Here is a 20,558-nt window from a genome sequence, read left to right on the forward strand (position 1 = left end):
ATGCAAGTCAGGGTACCTTGGCAGGGAATTCCAAGGATCAGTACATGGCAGCTGAAAGTTGTCTTGGATGCAAGACTGGGAGTGATGCTCAAGTCAGCGGAGCCCCAGCTCAGGATTCCTGAAACAGAACACCAGAATATGTTAGAGAGCGAGGAGACTAAACTAAACATCTGGGAGTCCTCAGCAGATTGTACAGATCCAGGGCTGAGGGTTCATAATTATGTTGGTCTTTGTGGGGGTGGAAAGGAACACTTATTTAGATCCCCACCTCCTACTATGTGCTACTACAATGGAGGCAATGCCTTAAGTCCAAGGTTTTTTTTTTCCTGTGTGTGTGTGTGTGTGTGTGTGTGTGTGTGTGTGTGTGTGTGTGTACATACATGCACGTGCAGTGTATAATGTAGGGACTAATCCATTTTCTCTTCTACCTTATTCATTGAAGCAGCATTTCTCAGTCAAACCCAGAGTTCACCAATATGACTAGTCTTGACAGCTATCTTGCTCTGGGGATCTACCCTACCTCTACCTCCCTGGACTCGGATTATATGTGGGCCACAAAGCCTACCCATCATTTACCTGCGACCTGTGAGCCATCTCCTCACCTGCTAAGGTTCAAGTCCCGGTGTTGGACCCATCTCCTTTATTTTTTTTTCTTATTATTTTTTTCCGTCTTGGTCATAATATCAGAACCAGGTTGAGGTATGACTGGCTCACTTAAACAATCACTCAAATCCCTCCACACAAATGTGTTCTAATATGAAGTAGGACCCTGCTGACTCTCTGTCCTGTAAAGTCTTACCTTAACAGCTGAGTTAAAGGATGGGTTTATCCTAGTGGGTGATTGTGGATGCTGTAGTTGATGATGAGGGAGGCTGGCAAAAGAGGGGCCACAGCTGAGTCACTTATAATAACAGATACAAAGCTGAGTGTGGTAGTGCATACGTATATTCTCAATATTCCTGAAGATCACAAGTTCAAATCCAGCCTGGGCTACATAGTAAGTCCAAAGACAGCCTGGGCTACATCATAAATCCAAGGCGAGCCTGGGCTACAGAATAAGTACAAGGCCATCCTGGGCTACATAGAAAGTCCAAGGTCAGCTTGGCCTACTTACATGAATCTTCTCCAAACAACAACAGGTTTTTTTTCCTTTTTGGTTTCTGTCTCTCTATTTCCTCTACATTGATACCAGCGCTGTAGTTTGGGGTGGTGGAAGAAAACTTTTGTCATCTGTGATGGTCCAGGATCTCCCAAGCAGAACTGCAAACCAAACAGGCAGCAAACAAGTCTGTTTCGATTTTGCAGAAAAATATGACACATGGGAAGTGCTGTCTGAAGAAATGGCTCTAAGATGGGACAACGCCTCGGGAGACTGGACTTGGATATTTGCTAGTTTCCTCGTGATAAAAACAATGATGTTCTCAACCAGAGTCTGTTTTGGGAATACAACACTGTGCTTCCATTTCAATACTGCATATCTCCATGTGGCATCCCTGGAAATCTGGTCTGATTTTAAACAGATTATAGGAGAGACAAGTTGAGTATAAACACTGTCATTAAAAAGGGTTTAAACGAGGAATTTTTTTTTTCTAAATTTTTGTCTATGGTACCAGGCTCAGTGTTCTGCATAAACTCTACAACACGGCAATTTCTTTCTTTCTTTCTTTTTTTAATCGCCAAACAGAATGGGCCTTATATCCTTATATTTTTCTATCTAGGTCTAATCGAGACGACAAAATACTATTCTTTGCTTTAAAAAAGAAAACTAATTGTGTTTCTTTGGCTTTTTTTGTTAATTTCTTATTTTTAGTGTTTTGGGGTTCAGTTTAACAATTATGTTTTCATTGAATTAATTATATTTTTACTTTCTAGTGTAGATAAAATTTTAGGTTGCTGTTCTTAGTTTCTAATCTATGAATTAGTGTTGTAAGTAAAGTTTCCACTTAGCACCTTCATAGTTATGTCTCACAAATTTTGATAGTATGTTTCCTATCTTCTTCTTTTTTTTCTTACTGTTACATAGTTTCATTATTTCTTGACATCTGTATTACTTGTGAATGTGTGATTTAACGTTTCTGGACTGGAAGACTCCTGTTGTCTCTCATTGAAGACGTCTATTTTAGTTTTGTTGTATTAGCAGAACACATCCCGAGGGGCTGGAGATGCAGCTCAGTGGACAGAGTGCTCACTTGGCTCTCACACAGCTCTGGGTTCCACCTACAGAACCTCATCAGCCTGGTGTGGTGGTACATGCCCAGAGTACCATTACCAGGAGGAGAACCAGGAGATCAAAATCATCCTCGGGTGCATAGTGTGTTTGAGGCTAGCCTGGGCTCCATGAAACCTGTATAAACAAATATGTCCCACAGGACATCCTTTCTTAGGCATTTGCCACACTTTGTTCTGTGGTTTCTGAGTGTCTGAAAAGTCCAGGGTACTTGAAGGAAAAGAACATCCTGGAGCTACTAGGGACTGTCAGTCAGAGACATTGGCTGGTGACGCCATCTCATCCAAGCTGGTTTTCCGCCTGCTTCTGTTGCTGATGGGCTGATGCGTGTCCACAGCTTTACTCATGATCGCCTGCTTCCTTTTAGCTGTACCCATTCTTGCTTCGGCTGAGGCTGTGATGAAGTTACTGACACAAATAATTGGGGTCTCCTTCCAATCCACTGATTCTCTCAACAATAAGTTCTTTCTCTGTAGAAATAGTTTCTCTGTTACCTACATTATCAGAAATAAATAGAACACTCTTTTCTGTTTATTTGACACTGGGTTTCATTATGTAGGTAGGGCTGGCCTGAAACTCACTGTATAAACAAGGTCGGCCTTGAACTCACAGAGATCAGCTTGCTTCTGAGTGCTGGGATTAAAGGGGCATACCTGGCTCCTTCTTTCTTTAATTTTTTTAAAATTTATCTCTATGGGGTGTGTGTGTGTGTGTGTGTGTGTGTGTGTGTGTGTGTGTGTGTGTGTGTGTGTATGTGTGTGTGTATGTGTGTGTTTGTGTGTGTTTGTGTGTGTGTTTATGTGTGTGTGTGTTTGTGTTTGTGTGTGTGTATGTGTGTGGGTGTATGTGAGTGTGTGTGTGTGTGTTTGTGTGTGTATGTGTGTGTGTATGTGAGTGGGTGTGTCTGTGTCTCTCTGTGTGTGTGTATGTGATTGTGTGTGTGTGTCTGCTTTGACTAAAGAGTCCATCAGATCCTCTGAACCATAGTCCTCTGAAAGAGCAACCAGTGTTCCTAAGCAGTGAGCCATCTTCCCAGCCCCTTCTGCCTGCTCTAAACTCCACTTCATTGTTCATCTTGCCCAGATATGTCTTTAATTCCTACTCTTAGTGTTTGTTTTAATTCACTGAGTTCCTATTCGATTTTCTCTTGTTTCTTCTATTACCTCACCAAGATGATGTGTATCCTTTCGTTTTGGAAGTTTTTCATTGACGAAGCTTGAATCCTGGCTTTAAAATCCGTGCTGACGATTCTGACAAGGGTTTTTTTCTCTTGGTGCCACCACCAGGAAACTGGTTTTTCTCCTCTGCTTTTCATTTAGGGGGATGGTCATGGTGTGACGTGATTTCCATTTTGACATCATTTGTCTAAGATGTCAGCAGTCCTGACACTGTGGGTGCAGTGGCTGTTTATCCTTCATAAACTTTTGGTGGTGTTTTGGTTTTTCTAGATTTGCCTGATTGAATAAAAGGGATTATACCTCCAGTCCACACCGACAGGCATATCTTAGAGAGGTCAGGAAGAGTAGTTCTCAACCTTCCTAACGTAATTGTTGCAGTTTCCTCTCCAACCAGAATCGGCCAGTACAAAAAAAACGCAACTCAATTAATATGAAAACAATCAAGCGTCTAGATTGGGCAGATCCACCCTACACTGTCCTATTCCTAGCTCCCAAATCCCTCATCCTTTGCACCTTTTATTTGCCTGGTCTCCAGCTTCTCATTCTCCCATGACAACTCTCTCCTCACTTCTTTCCTTTTTTTCCCCGACTCCTCCCCCTCTGACTCCCCTCTCCTGACTCCTCCCCTCTCTTGACTCCTCCCCTCTAATGACTCCTCCCCTCTCCTGACTCCTCCCCTCTCACTCCCGACTCCTCCCTCTGCCCAAATCTTGAGCTCTTGCCTTTATTTTACTAATTCAGAGAGAACTCCAAGGCAGACCACAACATTTCCCCCTTTTTGTACAGTTAAAAAACCTTTTCCCTATACATATGTGAACTAAGTATTATTACCATTCTGCAATTTATAAAACCAACAATACACTCATCACCCAGTGCATCAATTTTGTTCATTAACCATGTCATCTGTATTAAAAACTATACCTGACTATATCCTGGTTCTAGATGCTATGCCACCTGAAAACCACCCTAACAGATTTATCATCTTTCTCAATACTAAACCGCTTGGGTTGTCTATGAGTCTTCCAGTCTCCAACCACATCAGAAATCCAAGAATGATTAATATTACCTGAAAATATGGGAAGCACAAAACATGGCTTCCAAGCTTAGCCAATTTATAGAGACTGCTGATCACCTGGACCGTCCCCCTATTCCTTAATATGTCGGAGCATCAGTCTTCAGCCTTCTGGCCCAGGATCATCTGACAGACTTTTGTAATGCAGATTTTGAAGGGCTGATCACCCTGCCTTGGCAGAGATTATCAGTCGACTATTCTGCGTAATTTGTCCTTTTCTGGACAGTGTTTTGTCTGTAGATGAATTGAAGCAGTTTGCTCAGTGGCTGTGTCACCACGATTTGGGCAACTCCATTGATGCTCAATTTCTTCTTCGAGTCTAAGGGGTCCTGTCAGGGGCAGACAGGTCTCTAGTCAAATGATCTAGACAAAGAAATGTCCATAAATGGGTTATTCTGTGGACTTTGGGCGCCCTTGAAGATTTCCTACCTACATAGGTGTTTCTGAACTGTTAAGCATAGACTACCGTTGGCCCCCTCTAATCGAAGTATTTCCAAAACCCATCTAAACTGACTCAGAACCATGACTTTGCAATCTGGTCTTTAGCTGTTTCTGGTTAATCAACTAAAAATAATGTATAATAGCAGTTATAGGACTGGGTCTAAGACTTGTATTCTTAGATGCATAGTGGAGGCACAATGCTTATGTTAAAGTAGCAATATTAATCTCAATTATAAATCAATAAGAAAGTATACCAATGAAAACCTCGCATTTGTGTAAAATGCATTCTATACCAACGAAAAGATTGCAGCTTCAACTTTGTATCAATTACAAACATTTCTATCAATGTAAGATATAGCTGTAAAATTTTGTTTAAGAGTATGTTTGCTAATCTATCCCTGTTTGTCTATTTCTCTAACTTCTATGTATTACTATATCACCCCCCCTTTTTTAAACTAAGAAGGATAAAAAAGAAGAAAGGAAAGATATCAATCCCTGAGTTTAAATTCTCTAGTTCCCCCTGCCCAAAGCTACATTTGTATAGTATCCCTTAAAAGAAAACATATCCACTGTTCTTAGAATAACCAGAACCATCCACCCCAACATAAGGAACTGGGAAGATAATCTTCCTCGTCTTCTTCCAGCTGAATTGGGGTGAAGAATTCCCTTCTGGGGCCCAAGGGGAATTAGGAAGAGTTGGCTTTGTCGGAGTAGAGGTAGCTGGGTTTTGCCTGCCAGTCACGCTGTGCTGAGAAAGTTCATCTCTTAGCTGACATCTTGACTATGACAGTCTGAAGGGCTGGATAAGTAAGATGGCCGTTCTGGAAAAGTTCTGAAAGCAGGCCTTGAAATGAAGCAGCTTCAGTGTAATTGAGGGAGAATCAAACACGAAGTTGGACTGGAAGGTCCCGGAATCTCAGCATCCCAGAGTGTGGGTCATTTCAGGGCTGTCTTTCTCTTCTTTCATCCTGAAGCACACAAGACTGTACAAGCATTATATAGTTCTGTAAGCACATTCACATGGAGTAAGCTGGGTGCACAGCTTAGTTAATAAAGATCAACAAAGAAAGGTGTCTGCCTTTCTTCAGGTTAGTTGGATCATATAATCAAACCGTAACATAATTTTATAATACATGCCAATTTACAGGATGCATGTAATAACAAGTTATGAGAAATTCGTACTCAAAATGTTACTGGCTGTTTATAGACACTTTATTCTCAGTTCATACATGGAGACCTAAACATCCTCATATATACATCACCTATTTGTTGATTGTCTTAGTCTCCCTTTTCTTCTGTGTTGCCGAGGACTTCAGGAGGTCTCCCCTTGTCATGTCTGATATTTATCAGCTTGGAAGGAACCCACAGCTTTTCTTCTCCTGTACAAACATAATCATAACCCCTTCCCCAGCGTAACATATTTCCCATTTTCCATTCTGACGTCAGAATATCCTTAATATAAACAGGCTGGTTTAGTTCAGTAGTCTTTTCCACAATCCAATGTCTTTCAGTAGCTGTGCTGTTTTGTTCATCAGCATTTAAAAAATTTAAGGTTAATAAAGCACTATGTAGCCTATCTCTGGGAGTTTTTGTTGCCCCTTTTTGCCTGTTAAGCATCTCCTTTAGACTTCGATTAGATGTCTCCACAATCGCTTGTCCTGTAGGATTGTGTGGTATACCTGTCACATGTTTTATATTATAATATTCAAAGAAGCACTTAATCCTGTTAGAGATACATGCTGGACCATTGTCTGTTTTAATTTGTATGGGTATTCCCATTATAGCCATAACTTCTAACACATGTGTAATTGCAGAATCGGCCTTTTCTGCCCCCAAGGCAGTTGCCCATCGAAATACTGAGTATGTATCTATAGTACGGTGTATGTATTTCAGCTTACCAAACTCTGTAAAATGGAGAACATCCATTTGCCAAATTTCATTTCTTTGGGTGCCTTTAGGGTTTGTTCCTATAGGCAATGGAGTTTGATTTTATAACGAGCAAGTAGGACATTGTCTCACAATCTCCTTGGCTTGTTGCCAAGTGATAGAGAATACTTTCTTTAAGCCTTTGCTGTTAACATGGTGTTTTTTATGGAATTCTGAAGCCTCTAGTGCACTTCCTATCAGTAGCTGGTCAATTTCATTATTACCTTGTGTGAGAGGGCCTGGCAGACCTGTATGGGATCTTATGTGTGTTATATATAGTGGGTAACTTCTATTTCTGATCTTTTGTTGTAGCTGAATAAATAGTGATGTCAATTCAGAATAATCCTGAATAAGTTCCGCAGTCTCTATGTGCAAAGCAACCCTTTCTGCATATTGAGAGGCAGTTACTGTATTAAGAGGCTCTTGAAAATCTGACAACACCATGAGTATTGCATATAATTCAGATTTTTGAACTGACTCATAGGGACTCTCAGTCACCTTGCTTACATTTTCTGATTTACATCCTGCCTTTCCTGACTCACTGGCATCAGTGCAAAATGTAAGGGCAACAGATATTGGAGTTCCCTTTATTATACGAGGGAGGATCCTGTTAGTTCATTTTATGAACTGAAGTCGCTTGCTTTTAGGATATCTGTTGTTAATCTATCCTAAGAACTTACTGCATGCTCTTTGCAAATGTTCAATTTGTACCCACAAAGAGGCAATTTCTGTATTCGTAAAAGGTACCACACTTTCAGCCGGATCCATTCCAAGTAATTGTCGATGTCTCAATTTTCCTTTAAGTATCAATTCAGAGACCTTCTCAATGTAGGTTTTCAGTTTCTTACTCTGTTTATGTGCTAAATATATCCATTCTAAGAAATAATCTTCCCTCTGAATGAGAATTCCTGTAGGGCAATGAGTAGAGGGTAAGATGACTAATATGCAGGCCATCTTTGGATAAATACGATCTAGATGTGTGTCCTGCAATTTCCTTTCTACCAAAGCTAGCTCTTTCTCAGCCTCAGGTGATGGTTTCCTTGGGCTACTTAAATCTTTATCTCCTTGTAATGTTTGAAATAAATTGCTCAACTCTTGAGTGGTCAGGCCAATCACAGGCCGCAACCAGTTAATATCTCTCAGTAGTTTCTGAAAATCATTAAGTGTCCTTAATTGATTTATTTTGAATTGCACCTTTTGTGGCCTAATCCTTTGTAGACTTATTTTATACCCTAGATAATTAATAGAATCCCCTCTTTGCATTTTCTCAGGAGCGATTCCTAATCCCCAGCAAGGTAAGGTTTTTTTTCACTTCATCACACATTCTTTCCAGGATATTTATATCTGAATCAGACAATAAAATGTAATGATAAATAATAGACTGGGGAAATTGTTTGCGAATCATCTTCAATGACTGTTGTACAAAATATTGACACAAGGTAGGGCTATTCAACATTCCCTGTGGCAGGACTTTCCATTGATATCTTTTTATTGGGCGACCTCTATTGAGGGTAGGCAATGAATAGGCAAACCTTTCCCTATCGCCTTCATGTAGAGGAATAGTGAAAAAACAATATTTTAAGTCAATCACTATAATAGCCCATTCCTTAGGCAACAAAGAAGGCAGCGGGATCCCAGGCTGCAGGGAACCCATCAGCTGAATAATCTTATTAATTGCTTTGAGATCTGTCAACACCCTCCATTTTCCAGACCTTTTTTTAATGACAAATACTGGAGAATTCCAAGGGCTGGTGGACTCCTCTCTATGCTGAGCCTCCAGCTGCTCCTGGACTAGCTGTTCTAATGCCTGTAGTTTTTCTTTTGTCATAGACCACTGATCAATCCAGATGGGTTGGTCAGTCAGCCACCTTAGTGGCAAGGCTGTTGTTGTCTTAACAGCAGTGGCTCCGTGTGGTAACACTAAATTGTCAGCCTCTGTTGTATCTTACTTATGGACAGTTGGACCGTCTCTAACTGTCCTTGATAACATTCCCTGACTGATTTAAAGTTTTTATTAGGAGCCTGAATGAATTTCAGGGCCAGACCCTGAAACTGAGGGGATATTAATTTGAGTTTTCCACTGCTGTAGTAGGTCTCTTCCCCATAATTTAAAGACAATATCAGCCAGGAATGGCCTTAATTTTCCTACCTGACCTTCTGGTCCTATACATTTAAGCCACCTGGTGCTTTGTTTTATTTGGGATAAAGTGCCAACACCTTGAAGCTGCATATCCACTCCTTGAAGTGGCCAACTAGTGGGCCAAGATTTTGGAGAGATGATGGTAACATCTGCTCCAGTGTCAATCATTCCTTCAATTTCAATATTGTTTACTAGTATTTTTAGTTTTGGTCTTTTGTCCTCTATAGACATTGTCCAAAATATTCATTTTTCGCTCCCTTTGAGGCTTTTGGGATTGTCCATAGGACTTCCCTCAGACTCCTCTGGTCTCAGAACATCTATTTTTGAATTCATGCCATTTAATTGTTCTGAGGAAGAGAACTCTCCTTGCCTGGCATTGGGGCCTGCAAGAGGCCCCCTGGAAATTTAATGGCAGGATGCGGCCCCATCTGTCTGTTATTGCTCTACATTGCTTAGTCGAATGTCCACCTCTGTCACATTTTTGACACATTCCAGGAGGCATAGTCTGCCTTTTGGTATTACTTTGGTTTTTCTTGCTGTAATATCAGAGATGACCCTGCTCACCACAATTAAAACATTTGAAATCTTGGGTCATCTCTAGCTGCCCAGTGGCAGCTTCTCCTATCACAGTCGTATCAGGAGAACAAGATCCAACAATAGCTGTATATCTAATCCACTCATCTATTTGTGCAGACCTCACCTTCAGTGGTCTGATTACTTCCCTGCATTCGGTATTTGCATTTTCAAAGGCTAAAGACTCAATTATCGCCTTTCTTGCTGCTGAATCTGATGCACTCCTTTCCACAGCTGAGGTATGCATTTGTAAAAAGTCAGGGGAGGTTTCTTTAGGACCTTGTATGACTTGAGTGAATGTTTCAAGTCTTTTCCCTGATTCTGCGACTTTGTCCCAGTCCTTTAAGGCTGACGATCGACACCATGCCAGAGTTTCTTCATCATATACAGCCTGCACCTCTACTTCAGCAAAGCGGCCTTTACCAAGCAGTTGTTCTGTGGAAATCTCTCTGCCCCTAGCTCTATTTTGTCATGCTAACTCCCTCACATCTTCTCTCCACCACGAAATCCATTGTTAATTTTCAGCAGGCTCTAGAATTGCTCTTACCATATCTTTACAGTCTTGGGGGATTACTCTATTTTTAATAGCCCAAGAAATCAAGATTTGTTTTACAAATGGTGAATGCATTCCAAAATTTGTTACGCTTTTTTTAAATTTCCTGAATTCTAACACATCCATGGGTTGCCATTCAAATTCTTCATAACCCTGTGGATGATCATTGTTTGGAGGCTTTTGTTGTACACTAACTGGATAGACTAAAGTTTGTTTCCTAATAACCTTAGTTTGGCTTTCCCTAATTTTATCTTCAGTCTCTACCTGAGTTTTTTCTTTAATTGTAATTTTAAATTCCTCTCTAAAAGTCTGTACCCATGCTTCACATTTCTCCTTCTGTCTTCCCCCCTGTTCCTTGAGTTCCTGAATTCTCTGTTCAAGGCTTTGCTTCCACACTTTGACTTTTTCTTTATATTTTACTTCTAATAATTTGTTATCCATTATCTTTTGATTGATTAATTTTAAAAAGTTATTCTCCAAGTCTTGCTTCCAAACCTCATTACTTTCTCTCTGTTGTTCAGTATGACTTGTGAGCTGTTGTATGTTCTGTTCTAACATCCTTTCTAGTTCCTGTCTACCACTTTTATTTTCATCTTTCTGTCTCTTATTCTGATCTATAATTTCCTGTGTCTTCAATACTAGTGTTCTTTCTAGGCTACATTGCCAAGATTTATTTTTCTCTTTCTGTGTTCATGTTGTTCCATAATTACCTGTATCTTCTGTTCTAAGCCCTGCTTCCATAATTTTAGCTTCTCTTTATATTGTAATTCTGATACTGCAGGCTCTGCCTTATGTTGATTTGCTAGTTTTAGTAAGTTATCCTCTAGACTTTGTTTCCAGATTCTATCTCTATTTTCCTGCTGTTCAATTTGATATTTGAGTTGTCGAATTCTTTTTTCTAGTGTCTCTTCTAGCTCCTGTTGCAAAAACTTAAGCTTATCTCTCTGTTGTTCAGAGTCATCTATATATCTCAGAAATTTCTGTTCTAGCATTACTTGTAATTTCTTTCCTAAGGCTAGAAATTTGCTATTTAGCACCCTGTCTTTTGAGAAGATATAGTAAATCAGAAGAATGAATATTGCAATACCGGTCAATGATAAAGTGCCTTTTTCCTCAAAATTCACAACCGTCAGACCATTCAAAATATCATTCCATAAGGCCCAAAAGATATTCATTGTGTTTCTCATCTTTAAGTATCAAAAAGTTATATATCTCTTACATCAAAGTAGTATCTGATCCGAAGCCGTTTGTACCTTTTTCTCCCTCCGCTTCAGAACACGTGCAGTCCTCTCGATTCTTCCTAGACCCCTCAGACCCAGTCTTCACCTTCTAATCCACCAGTACTCCTGCCTAGATCTCTATCATAGCCCTACTCTGGGGGTGAGAGGGAAGTAAACTTGTATCTCAGGTTAGTTGAGTTCTAATGGATACGTTGGGCGCCAGTTGTTGCAGTTTCCACTCCAACACGAATCGGCCCGTACAAAGAAAACACAACTCAATTAATGTGAAAACAATCCAGCGTCTAGATTGGGCAGATCCACCCTACACTGTCCTATTCCTAGCTCCCAAATCCCTCATCCCTTCCACCTTTTATTTGCCAGGTCTCCAGCTTCTCCTTCTCCCATGACGACTCTCTCCTCGCTCCTTTCCTTTTCCTCCCCTGACTCTTCTAACTTTTTCTCAGTTCCCCATCATGTCCCTAAACTCTCTCTCTCCCACCTATCTTCATTCCTCCTCTCCCAACACTCTCAACTGTCCAATCCTCTCCCTACTCCTCAGGTTCTACTGGCTCAACTGTCACCAACTGTCGTCTCTCACCCTATTCTCTGAACCTCTTCCCCTCTCCCTCCCGACTCCTCCATCTGCCCAAATCTCGCACTCTTGCCTTTATTTTACAAATTCAGAGAGAAATCCAAGGCAAACCACAACAGAAAAGTAAGCTTTTTAGACTCTACAACCACTTAACACTAAGCTTATTGGCCAAGTAACAGCAATTCACTTTGCAAAACACTAGCTGTGTGTTTATCTTCAAAGTCAACGTCCTACAAGCTTTTCCAGATTAGAACGAACAGAATTTGCCAAAGAATGGGTGATTCAGACTGGGAAAAAGATGTTTTGTCTATATAGAAAAGTATGCTTTTTACCGTCTAGAACCACTTTAAACTAAGTTATTTGCTAAGTAACAGCAATTCACTGTGCAAAACACTAGCTGTGTGTTAATCTGCAAAGTAAACTTCCTACATGCTTTTCCCACTTGGAAGGAACATAATTCGCCAAAGAATGTGTGATTCAGACTGGGAAACACATGGTTTGTCTATATAGAAAAGTCTGCGTTTTACAGTCTAGAACCACTTAAAACTAAGCTTATTGGCCAAGTAACAGCAATTCACTTTGCAAAACATTAGCTGTGTGTTTATCTTCAAAGTCAACGTCTTACAAGCTTTTCCTGCTTAGAACGAACAGAATTTGCCAAAGAATGGGTGATTCAGACTGGGAAAAAGATGTTTTGTCTATATAGAAAAGTATGCTTTTTACCATCTAGAATCACTTTAAACTAAGTTATTTGCTACGTAACAGCAATTCACTGTGCAAAACAAAAGCTGTGTGTTAATCTGCAAAGTAAACTTCCTACAAGCTTTTCCCACTTGGAACGAACAGAATTCACCTAAGAATATTTGATTCAGACTGGGAATCGCATGGTTTGTCTATATAGAAAAGTATACTTTTTACCGTCTAGAACCACTTAAAACTAAGCTTATTCGCGAATTAACAGCAATTCACTTTGCAAATCACTAGCTGTGTGTTTATTTTCAAAGTAAACTTCCTTCAAGCTTTTCCTGCTTGGAAGGAACAGAATTCACAAAAGAATGTACAAATCAGACTGGGAAACGCAGTTTTATCTATAAAGAAAATTCTGCTTTTTACCTTCTCGAACCACTTAAAACTAAGCTTATTCGCCAAGTAACAGCAATTCACTTTGCAAAACACTAAGTGTGTGTTTATCTTGAAACTAAACTTCTGACCAGCTTTTCCTGCTTGGGTCGAACAGAATTTGCCAGAGAATGTCTGATTCAGACTGGGATACGCATCTTTGTCTGTATAGAAAAGTATGCTTTTTCCATCTGGATCCACTTAAAAGTAAGGTTACTCGCCAAGTAACAGCAATTCACTTTGCAAAACACTAGCTGTGTGTTTATCTTCAAAGTCAACTTTCTAAACGCTTTTCCCGCTTGAAATGAATGGAATTCACCCAGGAATGTGTGATTCAGACTGGGAAACGCATGTTTTGTCTATATTGAAAAGTCTGCATTTTACCGTCTAGAACCACTTAAAACTAAGCTTATTCGCCAAAAAACAGCAATTCACTTAGCAAAACACTAGCTGTGTGTTTATCTTCAAAGGAAACTTCCGACAAACTTTTCCCACTTGGAACGAACAGAATTCGCCAAAGAATGTGAGATTCAAACTGGGAAACACGTGCTTTGTCTGTATAGAAAAGTATGCGTTTTACCGTCTATAACCACTTAAAACTAAGCTTATTCGACAAGTAATGGCAATTTAATTTGTGAAACACTAGCTGTGTGTTTATCTTCAATGTCCTTTGTATTACTGGATATGTAGAAAGATATTGTGTAAATTTTTTTTTGTCATGGAATATCTTAGTTTCTCCATCTATGTTAATTGAGAGTTTTGCTGGTTACAGTAGCCTGGGCTGGCATTTGTGTTCTCTTAGGGTCTGTATGACATCTGTCCAGGATCTTCTGCCTTTCATAGTCTCTGGTGAGAAATCTGGTGTAATTCTGATTAGTTTGCCATTATATGTTATTTCACCTTTTCCCTTACTGTTGTTAATATTTTTTTTTGTGCATTTTGTGTTTTGACTATTATGTGATGGGATGATTTTCTTTTCTGGTCCAATCTATTTGGAGTTCTGTAGGCTTTGTGTATGTTTATTGGCATCTCTTTCTTCAGATTAGGGAAGTTTTCTTCCTTAATTTTGTTGAAGATATTACTGTCCCTTGATGTTGGCAGTCTTCGCGCTCTTCTATATCTGTTATCCTTGGTTTGATCTTCTTTTTGTATCCTTGATTTCCTGTTTTGGGCTAGGAGCTTCTTCTGTTTTCCATTATCTTTGACAGTTGTGTCAATGTTTTCTATGGAATCTTCTGCTCCTTAGGTTATATACTCTATCTCTTTTACCCTGTTGGTGATGCTCACATCTATGACTCCTGGTCTCTTTCCTAGGTTTTCCATCTCCAGGGTTGTCTTCCTTTGTGCTTTCTTTATTGTTTCTATTTCCATTTTTAACTCCTGGATGGTTTTGTTCATTTCCTTCTCCTGTTTTGTTGTTTTTTCAGTAGTTCTTTAAGGTACCTTTTTGTTCCCTCTTTATGAGATTCTACTTGTTTGCTTCTGTATTTTCTGTTGTCCCGTATTTTCATAAGGAAGTCATTTATGACCTTCTTAACATCCTCCATCGTCATGATGAAATGTGAATTTAAACCTAGAGCTTGCTTTTCTGATTTGTTTAGATATCCAGTGTTTGTTTTGATGGGAGAATTGGGTTCTGATTAGTCCAAGTAGTCTTGATTTTTGTTGCGTGTGTTCCTGTGCTTGCCTCCAGCCATCAGGTTGTCTCTGGAGTTAGCTTGTCTTGCTCATTCTGACAGAGGCTTGACCATCCTGTAGGCCTGTGTGTCAGGACCGCTGTAGACCTGTTTTCCTGTTTTCTTTTACCCAGTTATGGGAACAGAGTATTTTGCTCTCAGGCATGTAGTTTCTCCTGTTAACGGGCTTTCAGCTGTCCCTGTGGGCAGGAACCAGAAGGAAATTCCCACACTTCTCCAAGGTCTCTCTGTTGGGGGGGGAGGGGGCACAGATGGCACAAAATGTTTTCCTCTTGAGTCAGGAATCTGGGCAGAGAGTAGTCTCCTCTGTTTTCCCAGGAGAGTCTGCTTCTCTGAAGGTCTATTTCCCCCACTCTCAGGATATGGGTACAGGGAGCTGTTTGACCAGTTCAGTTCAGATCCAGGCACAGTCTGGAACATGCTGCTCCTGTAGCTTTACTCCTCCTATATTCCTGTGTTCAGAGGCACTATGCAGTTTTGTCTTGGGCCAGAGATGTTGGCAATGCTGGGCAGCAGTGTCAGTTTCTTTGCCTTGTACACTCTGTATTGCCCACACTCCTGGGTGATCAGCTCTCACGCACAGCATCTAGGATCAGGGAGCTCTGGGCCGGGATCAGGGAGGTTCAGGAGTCAGCTAGTAGCTGGAAGTGCCTTGTCCCAGAGGAGTTCTGCCTTTGCGTGTCCTGAGTCCACCAGTCAGCTCACTTCGAGCAGAAAAGTTGGATTCACCTCTGGTCTCAGGCCGGAACTTGCTCGTTGAGCTGACTTTCAGCTTTCCATGAGGGCTGCAACCAGAAATGTCCTGCCCCTACTGCTCCTAGGTCCCTATGCATAGGAGGCCCAGGGGGAGCTAGGTGTTTTTTCTTGAGTCAGGAATGTGAGCAGAGCTTTCAGGGGATTCTGCCCCTCTGATGGTCTAAGACTTACCCAACCCACACGAGATTTGGGTGTAGAATACTGTTTGAACCTGTTCAGATCCAGGTGAAGTTTGGAATGCAGGACACCTGAAGCTTGACTGCTCCTATATCCATGTGTCCAGAGGCACTATGCAGTTTCCTCTTGGGCTCGGGTTGTGCCTACAGGTGGGCAGAAGTGGCAGTCTCTCCTACCCTGAGGTCTCAATATTGCCCACTCTTCTGGGTGATCAGCTCTCTGTCCCACAGAGTTTCCAAAGGAGTTTCAAATATCCATTCCCTATCCTACAGGTATCCAGTCTTTCCAATTCTCTTCCATAGTGTGTTGGACAAGACCCCTCTGGTCAAGGGGAGGTACAACAGGCCCCATCAGACAAAGAGGGCTGCAAAAGTTCTTCTCTTAAAGGTAATCTCAGTGATTTCTCATGTTCCACAAATGGATTAAATCCTGCCCCCTCTCCACACGAGACTTTAATACCTAAGCCAGCTGCCAAAGCAGGGCAGAGAGTTATGTCCACTCACAAATACAGGCAAAGATGTCCTCCATCACCACCAAAGTGCCTTACGCAATCTGCTTCATGTAAAGTGAGTTTGAAACCTGATTCTGCTGACAAAGGGGATTTCAGAACGTCCCTTTAAACCAAGGGGACCTTCAACGTCCTCCACGATTAAAAATGGGCTTAAGTCATCACTTATGGTCCAAGAGGGACAAAATACAGTCGCAAATCCCCATGCGAACCTCATAATACACATACCAGCCCAAGCAGAGACAAACCTTTCTGCATGTACACCATTAGTTCAAGGACCATTGCCAGTTTCAGAAGGTGCTCTTGAGAGATCCCCACCCACACAAGATGTGGTAGAAAATTCTGAGTCCACCCAAGGAACTCTTGTGCCTTCTTCACATAAAATATATGTTCTAGCACCCTCACCATCTCCCACAGTATTTCAAATGTCCCTATACTACGGAGAATTATTCAAATATCCTCTACCACTGAAAAGGAACCTCCAGATATGTCATCAGGCCCAAAAGAGCCAAGATTACCACAACACACAGTCAATGAGCCATGCAGATTCCATATTTATACAATGCAGAGAAGATACAACATCCCCTACCTCCTCAGGGGACTGGAGTCGTTCTTTCTTGAAAGGAGAGTCTCCAAATTTTTCCACATGTACATCAGAGATGTTAGAATTTCCCAAAAACTGAGCAGGATTCTCTGAGTAGTACTCTATCTCATAAAGAGACGGTTGGACGAGAAGCATCTACAAAAGGATTTCTACCCACAGCCACATCTTTAGAAATGGCTTGTGGATGTGACACAAATACAAAAAATGTTCTAGGAAATATTCCATCTGTAGAGGTTATCGATCCAACCATATGTGAACGAGGAGTAGGGGAACATGATATGTAAATACCAGTGTCTGTAGCAACCTTGACATCTGAGGAAAGGGATTCCATGGATTCCATTTGTGCAAAAGAATGCATACGACCTCCGCAGATTTCACAGGTGGCTATAGGAAGTTCCTTATCTCCTCAAGATCAGCCATCTTCCCCAAGTTCAGAAGAATCTACACACTCTTCCAAATATGCTCAAAGGGTTTCCAGTCCTTCTTTATACCCACAAGCAGACCCAGAACATCTGCCAAATACCTCAAAGGCTCTGGATTTTACCTTATCTCCTGAAGGGGCCTTGGAAGACCTTTTGCCTACCAAGCAGGCTAGGAATCCTGACACTTCTATACGATAGTCTGTTTCCACTTCTCCAACAGAACAAATTTTTCTTGGAAGTTCCACAATTACACAACGATGTCTAGAAACATCCTTATCTGCTCATGAGGCTCCCAGACCTTTCACATAAGTCCATGATGCTCTAGGAGAGGTCACATCTTCAGAGGTAGCTCTAATACCTACTCCCGTTTCTGACGTCACAGTCAGGATTTCTACACATATACACGGTACATTAAGACCTTCCTCATCTGAGAAGGATGTCTTAGGATCTACTGCATCTGAACAGCATGCTTTACAGCTAACCCCATCTACCCAAGTAGATTTATTTCACATGTCCATTCTGGGGAGAAATAGTCGACATTCTCCCTCTACCAAAGTGGACCAAAGGCATCCAGTTTCTAGAAACACAGTGTTAAGATTTGATCCTTCTGATGGATTCTTGAGAAATTTCTCCTATAAGGAAGACAGTTTCAACATTCCCCCTTCTGCCAAAAGGGATCTTGTGCCATCTTCTGCTGCCAAAGAGACACGAAAAGCTACAACTACTCCTCAGGTGAGTCCCACACCTTCTCCATCTGTACAAAGGGCCTTGGAATCTTCCAAAAATGACGAAGGGTTTGTGGAAAGTTGCCAAATCTTACAAGGGCATGCTGGATATTCCATATTGCCCCAAGATGCTCAAGTATCTCCTTCTTCTACCACTTAGCTTTTGGAATAAATAAATGAATGGTATAAGCTCTCTGATTTCCAGGAACCATAAGAACAGAGAAGTCCAGATGCTTCTGAGAGGACCCCAGCTCCTGCTTCCCATATGTGGAAGGCTCAGATCAATGCTTTCTGTTGAGCAATACCACTCAACCCTACCAAGGAGTCAGTGAGCTTTCCCAAGAACACATATTTCTTCGTTTTTTTAGACCAAGGCAGAAGGGAATCTTCCTTCTCCCCTTTTCTGATCTCTTCATCCTCATTGTTCTCACTCCCAAATTGCTGTTTACTCTGAATTAGATGCCAATTACTAGACCTTAGAGGTATTGAAGGAATACCTGAGAGGCAGATGCAGTAATAACAACACTTGGGACATCACGGAGATAAAGCTCTCAAGGTTATAAGAGATTTTTCAGAAAGGGCCTGATGATGACGTCACTGAGAACTACCATGGCCTACCTGCTAAGCAGCTTTCCTTACATATTGACCAGATTTGAGGGTGCTCTTTCCTGGTATGTGTCCTGTGATACAGTGAAACCTTTGTGTACTCAGTCTCTCTAAAGCTAGAGACTTCTCTTTCCTTTATTAGTTATTACATGCTCTGAATGGAGAAAGTTAGTCAAGGGCTTGGAATGGGTAGAAAAGATCTTGTAACATGGAGTGGAAGAGATTCTTCTGGATATTAATTTTATTACCAGGGACATTTCATGAAATATAGATCAATTTTGGAGTTTTTCTCAGTTTCCCAAAGGCCAATATTATCCCTACAGACCTTCAATGGTATGAATATTGTACTTCACTTTCTTATTGTACATTCCTCGATATGGGACTTAATAAATATTGCTGAATGTGTACTCAAAAATTCTGTTTTCAATTCCATTTTCTGCAATGATTTTGGTAACAAAAGTGGCCAGGCTATAGAATGAGTATAACAGTGTTCATATTGTGAACATACTTGAAATGATAAAGTCCCAAATCCTTATTTTATCCCAAAATTACCAGACATCCATAAAACAAAGATAAATATGGACTATAGAATTCATTTCTCTAGCCCCATTTGATATCAGTTCTGCATTATCTACCTTAATGTGTTCCCAGGAAGAAACTTGAGGGTATTGGATGTTTTATCATGATTCTTTCTTCAGGCCAAACATAAGTTTCAGGAGGATGTGCAGGATGAGGAATGGCTTGAGGTCCAGTGAAACATCAGCTTCATTAGGTGCATAAGAACAGGAGAGAGTCTATGTGGCACTGCCATTTGTGGATTCTACTTTCTTGACCATGTTTCCCAGAATCCTTGATAAAATTCCAAATAACCTCATAGCTGTAGGATATATATATATATTGAGAGAGAGATAGCGATAGATAGATAGATAGATAGATAGATAATCAGCTACCAAAACTAGATAAGATTGATGAACCTTGGAATTGCATGATTAGAAGAAACGTATATATTTCTTTCCTGAGAGACACAGCTAGAGCATGTCAAATACAGAAGTGAATGGTAGTGGCAAAGCAGTGTACTGAAAACAGACCTCTTGTTGGTAGATTTTGTGAAAGGATTACAAGAGCTGAAGGAGCTTTCAATCTGATAAGAAGCAAACGAGAGTTTTTGGTCCTATACAAATATTCAAAGATTTTACATTGTAAACCTATGGCTCCAACTGCATATGTAGCAGAGAATGGCCTTGTTGGGCACCTATAGAAGGAGATGACCTTGGTGTAAACTAGATATTATTACCAATTGAAGGGAATGTAAAAGACAGTAAGGGGGATTACACAAGAAGTGTAGGGAGACCAGATAGTGATCTTATGGACAGGAAACAGAGAAAAGCCAAAATATTTGAAATGTAAATATGGATAAATCAAATTTAAAAAGCAAAAAAAAATTGCTAAAAAATAAAAAAAAAATTTATAAGTTAAAAATAAGAAAACTGCCAGCTAATCAGACATATTGAATGAGAAATCTAAAGGGTAACTATCAGGCAATGGGAGTCAGAATAATACTAGTGGAAAGACTGATATGATGAACTAGAATTACGTCTCTCACACAAATACCAGTATCAGACACAAACTGCACTATAGGTATCCAAATAATTGAGGAGTTTACTCTGAGCTGAGGACACAATACTTTCCTTTCACTTCTTCCTTAGGACCTGGGCAAAAAAATAAGAGCCATCAGCTCTAAGGAAAAGAATAGTGTCTTTCCCAACACCTGGCTTTTAGGATGAAGATATTAATGATATAAACTCTCTGACTTACAGGAACCACTAGAAGGAGGGAAATCCAGATATGGCTACCTTCCTGTGTTCCCATGGCTAGACTTGATAGGTTTTATATGTTTTAACATGATTCTTTCTTAAGGCCAAATATCAGAAACAGGAGGATGGGCAGGGCAAAGAAAAGGCTTGAGGAACACTGAAACCTCAATTTCAATACCTTCATAAGTAGAGGAGGGAATCTATTTGA

Source organism: Rattus norvegicus, chromosome 3 (genome assembly GCF_036323735.1).
Source record: "Rattus norvegicus strain BN/NHsdMcwi chromosome 3, GRCr8, whole genome shotgun sequence".
NCBI classification, from domain to species: domain Eukaryota; kingdom Metazoa; phylum Chordata; class Mammalia; order Rodentia; family Muridae; genus Rattus; species Rattus norvegicus.